Source organism: Stegastes partitus, unplaced genomic scaffold (genome assembly GCF_000690725.1).
Source record: "Stegastes partitus isolate 25-593 unplaced genomic scaffold, Stegastes_partitus-1.0.2 Scaffold3803, whole genome shotgun sequence".
NCBI lineage: Eukaryota > Metazoa > Chordata > Actinopteri > Pomacentridae > Stegastes > Stegastes partitus.
The window spans coordinates 1-7876 of NW_007581534.1; the positions used below are offsets into that span (position 1 = coordinate 1).

Below are 7876 nucleotides of genomic sequence, written 5' to 3' on the forward strand. Positions count from 1 at the left end.
TGAGGTGACATTCCATGTCCCCAGAGCTAGTCTACGCCACCAGGGGGTGGTACGCTAGGACGCCCGCTCCTGCCTACCACCCGGTGGGCATAGCACCCGACCCCGATCCTCTTCCCCGAGGGTGGTGGGTCCTCTGGGAAGTGGCTCCGTGTTGCTTCTTTGGGCTGTGCCCGACCTAGCCCCACGGGGCCCCAAGGCTCGGCCACCAGACGCTCCCCGGCGAGCTCCCCCCCAGGCCTGGCTCCAGGGAGGTGCCCCGGTTTCCCTCTTCCGGGCGAGGTGGCGGCACTCTATTTCTTGCTCTTCATCGGTGTCGTATGAATCGCTCTTTGTCTGGTCCCTCCCCCAGAACCAATTTGCCTTGGGAGACCCTACCAGGGGCTAATGCCTCCGGTAAACATAGCTCCCAGGATCACAGGGACACTGAAACCCCTCCACCGCGATAAGGTGGCGATTCATCGGGGGGGCTAGTTTCAAGAATATAAACCCAAAATAATAACTGTTTCCACAGGATAGTGACGATGATATCCTGATAGAACCATATCCGGCAGACAGCAACAATCCAGGTGTTTCTCCATCACATAACACTTAATAACTTTCCACAGGATGCTGATGATGATATCCTGACAGAACAACGTCAGTCCCACAGCAACAATCCAGATGTTTCTCCATTACAGGTAGGATGGCTGACAGTCAAGGCTCACCATCTTTTAAGTATTCAGAAAAAATCTGAAATTTGCACTTTCAAATGTGAAAACTAAATCTTAAGCAGGGAAAATGTAGTGTGATTTTCAATATAATCAAATGATCGCTGTTATTTTAGTTTTCAATATCAGTGACTTTAATGCTGCAGGTGATTTCTTTGCATGTGTATTTGTGTGTATACATACATATATGCGTACACACACACACACACACACACACACACACACACATATACATACATACATATGTGCATACAAAAGGTATCACTTTTCTGCATTCACATAGCAGTGATCCAGGTGATTCTCCATCACAGGTAAGATTTCTTTACATCCATGTTCATAATCTGTCAGGTCTGTCACATTGCAGTAGTCAGGTGTCCACATAAAACAGCAAACACCTCTTTGTGCACAATTCCTTTTTTCTACTTAGTATCTTTTGATTTCACTTTGACACAGAAACACAGTCCTGGGAAGCACAAAGTGGGACTTTTGTACTAATGAGACTGTAACTTTGGGAGATTGTCCTTCGAGCTCATTTACTCAGTCAGCTGAAGTTTCATTTTAGCTTCAGGGGAACTTCTGAATGGAGGACCCATTTCAATGTTTTGGGTTTCATATGACCCCCTGACTATTGGTCAATGTATTATTTGCTGAATGCTTTGTTTTTCTACATAGTCCAGTTTTGTGATTATGACCCAAAAGGACAGAAGCAGAATTTGTGATAAAAATCAGCAACCATTTTTGTAGTTCTTTGACAATCATGGAAAATATGTACAAGCTACACACCACCTGCAAAATGAATCTAATTAAAGAACACACTGCCGATGTTGCTGTTCAATTATTGTTCCAATTATGTGCTTATACATTCTTAATGATTTCAGTGACCCTTTCTTCGGCACTTCTGTTAGTTTATCTTGTGCAGTCAGCCAGAAATGAGTGGCTTTTTGCTGCTGAATTCAGTCTACAAGGTGGCATGTGTGCTTCTTACTGTGCTCTGTAGCATTGCCAACAAGCTTCACAAACCAAGTGGTTAGTCCTATGTATTGGAGATGATTCCACTTTGGTACTTTATAATGTTGAAAAGCTTGCTGTGACAGTCCTGTAGTCTTGCTGTAAGCACTGCCTGAGGAGCATATTTCTCAGAAAATGAGCTAGTTAACACAGGACTGTTTATACACTTTTCTTTCACCTGGAATTTTCTTCAAACTTTCAAGTTTTCTGAACCATATTATTGGAGTGCTGGACTTTGTATTGATTGAGTTCAGCTATTATTTCAATGAAAAGCTGTGGGGATGTTATAAACAGCTCAACATGTTGTAAATGTAGCATGCATTAGTTATTGCTTTCATTTTGTGCTGAGAGGAATGTACCTCTCTGGAGGTTCTGTGTTGGAGTTGATGATAAAAGCCTCTTCAAACTGATCAACCATTGCTTGTTCGCCTAAAAATCCCAAATAACAATTTATCAGCCGTGTTCATGCACACATTAATAGAACTCAGACTACAAAAGTAGTAGAATCTCGCTGTGATACAAAATCATATTCATTTGTGTTGCACAATGATACATTTTTACACCAAATGTAAATCTGATATCAGTGGTGTTTCACATTACATCTCACTAAACCTGTGCTTCTCCCTGAAGATTCCTGCCGGGGTAACGGTCTCGTCACGCTTGGGTACAAATATTCGTCGCTTGATGGCTCAACTTTTCACAGTATGTCATTACAACACACTATAATTTGTACAATTTAAGTTGTTACTTGCCTTTTTTCATTGTAATACCAGCATGTCTGTGGCTGTGACCAGACAATTGTGTCTCACTAACTAGTTGGCAAACTGATTGATTTGATGGCTCAGTATGGTTCCCCCAACCAATATTCCATCTCCTATTTAACCACTTACTGACAGTCAGAAACAACTACTGCATGCATACTCAAGTCACTTGTGCAGGAGTTGTCATTAATCTGACACTGTAGTGTGAGCTGTGGACAAATCTACAACACACTGGAGGGTCACTGTGAAAAGCTGCCAGAAATGTTGGTTTGATTAACAGCGTGTCTTTAAAAGAAGCAAATCAGAAAGTGAGTGAGTCAGGTTTAGCAAAGATCAACAAGCAGTCAGCTCAACTGTGACTGCAGTGTTTCTAATCTGAGAGACACCCATCAGGTCTGCGTACCAGCCTCCATTACAGAACTGTAGAATCCCTAATCGGATGTCTGCCAGTCAAGTTTTACAGTCTTTTGGGTCTTTAGGAAAGAATCTGGATTATGCACTTCAAAATGTGAAACCTAACTTTTAAACTGAAAAAATATAATGTGATTGTCTCATTCAATGAATCACAAGTAGGATGCTTTAGAAAGAGGGTTTGCAATTTCTCAGGTCTGTAAACCAGCCTTAACACCAGCATACTGAGAAAAAACATCTTAAAATGTATACCGTCATTTAAGAAAATCTTCAGATGCTTTAACTTTCCGCCAGATTTTACAGTGGTCTGGATTTATTTTAAATGGATAAAACAGGAAAGACCAAAACATAATCACTCCCTCGTCAACTTCCACTCGCTCCAGAATTGATGCCCAAAGCAGGCGAGCGTTCAGAGGAGCTAACTTTTAAGAAGCTCCCGGAGCTGAGATGGCGTGACCACAACTGTCCTCCATCTGGCAATGCACCAAGAAACAGTCGTTGTGCTCCCACATTCCTGTCAGTTCTCCTGACAATGTGCCTCTACATGAAATCTCCTACCAGATAGTCGTTGGTATTCAGAGAGCTTAAAAGAAAGCCTTCATCTGCCACCTTGCCGGCAACAAAGTCAAACTCCTAGAGCTTTCAGCTCGTAATAGACCACAACAATCCTCTCCCTGTTAGACACCATGGCTGTTCACCCTACCATGACATCACCACGTTCTCTGTATCTCTGCCTGGGTTGCCAGGTCTGATTCATCCTATCCACCAGCAACCTACCCTACTTCAACCTGTTCCCAGCTCCACCACTACAGCCATTTCTGGCCATGGGATACCAACTCACCTATCCTCCCTTCACAACTGGCACCAGGCTGCCAGCTCCTCCCTTTCATCCTCCATCCCCAGCAAACTCTCTGGTTCTCTCTGCAAAGGAGCAACAACTCTACCGCAAGCTCCCTCCGGATGGTAGGGTCTTCAACCTATCTCAAAGGCCGTGTCCAGCCAACTTAAGGAAGAAACTCATTTCAGCTGCTTGTACCTGCAGTTTTCATTCTTCCATCATCATCTAGGGCTCTTGACCATAGGTTAAGGTTTGGACTGCAGATCAACTGGTAAATCCCGCCCAATCACAACGGTCCAGTCCAATGCCTGCATTGCTGCTAATGCTTCACCAAGCCGCCTGTCCATCTCACACTCCATCCATATGAGAGCCAGGGATACAGAGTTATCCATTCTGACTTTTGTACCTTATTCCTAAGTGTGTAATGGCACACATTACATCCTGGTCTTCCACATAACACTTAATAACTGTTTCCACAGGATGCTGATGACAATATCCTGACAGAACAACGTCCGTCCCACAGCAACAATCCAGGTGTTTCTCCATCTCAGGTAGGATGTCTGCCAGTCAAGGCTCACCATCTTTTAAGTATTCAGAAAAAATCTGAAATTTGGTATGGTAGAGTGGGTTGTCCTCTAATCGCAAGGTTGGCGGTTTGATCCTCTGCCCAATCACAGTTGAAGTGTCCTTGGGCAACCCAAAGTTACTCCCAATGGCAGGCAGGCACTTTCGTGGCAGCTTTGTCGCCATTGGTGTATGAATTTGTATCTACTCTCAGATGTACGTCGCTTTGGATAAAAGCGTCTGCTAAATGTTTATTATAATTCGTGAAAACATGCTCCTTTTGTTGGTTTTGGAGGCTTCTTGGTCAACAAAGGAGTTCTCGCAGCTTATTCAAAAACCTTACCAGCAGTATTCAAAATCTACTCCATTGTTATTGCCACGATGGACAAGCAAAAATCCATCCTTGTTCAACTTGCTAACCTCGCCCTCATCGTCTTTATGAACAAAAGTCGAAGCAACTCTCTCACAGTGATGCCTCTTGTGCAACAACTTAGGTGACGATCAGTCTCCAATCCGTTCCTCTGCCATGTTGAACACTTCCCAGGCTATTTCAATGATATCAACGACTCTCTTCACTTCCTTGATAAAAGATTCTGCTCCTCCTTCCATTATTCAGTGTAGCTACAGTATCCAGCTCCATCTTGTATTCCTCACCTCTGTCAGGGACTCAAAATTCCCATGATACGTCTGCAGCATAATTTATTAATCATGGTAATTTTCCACTGACATCTGTCTGCCTATCCTCAGGCATCAGCACGTTCCAACGTCCTACTCTCTAGCCTCTGGCCGAAACTCTCGAATCAACGTTTCTATTGGCCTACCTTTGGCGTCCTGCGATGCACAGAGTCCATTGTGAAGTTGACCGAAGAGTCGCGTTCGATCTGCACTGCCATCCTATGGAATCCCTTGCACGTCCTGTATTAGACCTTCCTGCATCTCTGAAGATTGCCTGATCTTTTTACTCAAACAAAGTCAAACCAATCAAGTGGGCAATCCAACGGCCATCATGTACTCCAAAGTAGAGTCACACCCAAGCCCTTACAAATTCAGTGTCAGTCGCACGAATGATGAACCATGAAGTTTGAAATTTCGAACAAAAACCAAAATGATGAAGCAAAAAACAAAGGAAAGAATTCCTTGAAAATGAACTCTCGTCTCTCGTGATATTTTGAAAAATAATTTCTTGTTTAAAGCCCAAGAAAACAAAAATGAATGTGCTGCATTAAAATGAGAGCCAGGGATACAGAATTATTTATTCTGACTTTTGTGTCTCATTCCTAAGTGTGTAATGGCACACATTAAATCCTGTTGATGTTACTGTTCAATTATTGTTCCAATTAGAGTGAAAATGTGCTTATACTTTCTTAGTAAATACAGTGACCCTTTCTCAATTACTTCTGTTAGTTTATTCTGTGCAATTAGCCAGAAATGAGTGACTTCTTGCTGTTGAATTAATTCTACAAGGTGGCATGTGTGCTTCTTACTATTGCAAACAGCTGAACATGTTGTAAAATGTTGCATGGATTAGTTATTGCTTTAATTTGTGATCAGAGGAATGTACCTCTCTGGAGGTTCTGTGTTGGAGCTGATGACAAAGCCCTCTTTAAACTGATCAGTCATTGCTTGTTTACCTGAAAAATCCCAAATAACAATTTATCAGCTGTGTTCATGCACACATTAATAGGACTCAGACTTTAAGTAGTAAAATCTAGCTGTGATACAAAATCATATTCATTTTTGTTTCACAGTGAGACATTTTTATACCAAATGTAAATCTGACATCAGTGGTGTTTCACAGTACATCTCACTAATCCTGGGCTTCTCCCTGAAGGTTCCTCTTGGTGTAACAGTCTCATCACGCTTGGGTTCAAAATATTTATTCCTTGATGGGTCAAGTTTTCCCTGTATGTCATTACAGCAGACCATAATTTGTTCAATTAAATTTTTTTTTTTAATCTTTTTTTTTTTTTTTCATTGTAGTACTAGCATGTCTGTGGCTATGACCAGACAATCTCCTCTTGTGTCTCACAAACTATTCAATTCAATCCATCCATCCATCCATCCATCCATCCATCCATTATCTATACACCGCTTAATCCTCATTAGGGTCGCGGGGGGGCTGGAGTCTATCCCAGCTGACTTAAGGTGAAGGCAGGAGACACCCTGGACAGGTCGCCAGTCTATCATAGGGCTACACTTAGAGACAGACAACCAAGCACACTCACATTCACACCTACAGACAATTTAGAATCACCAATTAACCTCAACATGTTTTTGAACATTGTGGGAGGAAGTCGGAGAACCTGGAGAGAACCCATGTTGCACGGGGAGAACATGCAAAAAAGATCCTGGCACCCCCACCGGGACGCGAACAGGGGATCTTCTAGCTGCGAGGCAACAGTGCTCAATTCAGTTCAGTTCAATTCAATTTTTATGTACACACCACACTTCACAACTTATGTCATCTCACAGCGCTTAACATAGTTAGGTGAATACCTTGTGAATTTTAAACAAAGAACCCAACAATCCAAAGTCAGCTTTGGACTCCTTCTGAGCAAGCGGTCAGCAAAGGTGGGAAGGAACCAAACCTAACTAGTTAAATAACTTACTGATTTGATGGCTTGGTATGGTTCCCTCCAACCAACACTCCAGCTCCTCTGTAACCATTTACTGACAGTCAGAAACAACTACTGTGTGCATACTCAAGCCTGAATTTACTTTAAAATGATTTCAAAAATGGCCTTTCCCCCTGTTAATCTAAATTCACCTATAATGACAAAGTTAACTGTTTTTGTAAAATTCCTGTAAATGTATTGAAAGTAAAATGGTAAACTCTATCATTTACAAAAGTAGTAAAATGTGTCCTGAAATAAGAGGATTGTATTGCAGTATTGAAGTATTGTAATTTCTTTCTGCTCAGACCAAAAAGGACTCACTGTCTCACTCTCTCACTCACTCTCTCTCTCACACGAGAATACCACTGGAACCAACTATTCCACAATTTCTGGAAACCGTGGAACCACTGCAACCCATCGTTCCACAGCCTCTAGAACCACAAGAAGCCATCTTTCCGAAGCCTCTGGAACAGCTGGAACCCATCGTTCCACAGCCTTTGGAACCACTAGAAGCCATCTTTCCACAGCCTCTGGAACCGCTGGAGCCCGTCTTTCAACAGCCTCTAGAACCAGTAGAATCCATCTTCCACAGGATGCTGATGATATTATCCTGACAGAACAACGTCCGTCCCACAGCAACAATCCAGGTGTTTCTCCATCACAGGTAGGATGTCTGACAGTCAAGGCTCACCATCTTTCAAGTATTCAGAAAAAAATTGACATTTGCACTTTGAAATGTGAAAAGTAAATCTTTATCAGGGAAAATGTAGTGTGATTTTCAATTTCATGAAGTGATTGCTGTTATTTTAGTGTTCAACATGAGTGATTTTAATGCTGCAGGTGATTTGCATATGTTTTTGTGTGTGTACATACATACATACATACATACATACATACATGCACACACGTACGTACATACATACATACAAACATACATACATACATACATACATACATACATACATACATACA

The 7876-nt window shown here is 42.2% G+C and overlaps 1 long non-coding RNA gene across 1 annotated transcript; it reads left to right on the plus strand.

The window, feature by feature from the left end:
* The first annotated feature begins 592 nt into the window (after positions 1-592).
* On the plus strand, positions 593-7490 carry LOC103376303 (uncharacterized). The gene is made up of 3 exons (XR_521298.1): positions 593-677; positions 4205-4276; positions 7263-7490. It is a non-coding gene; the product is annotated as an uncharacterized LOC103376303 (long non-coding RNA).
* Positions 7491-7876: the final 386 nt, after the last annotated feature.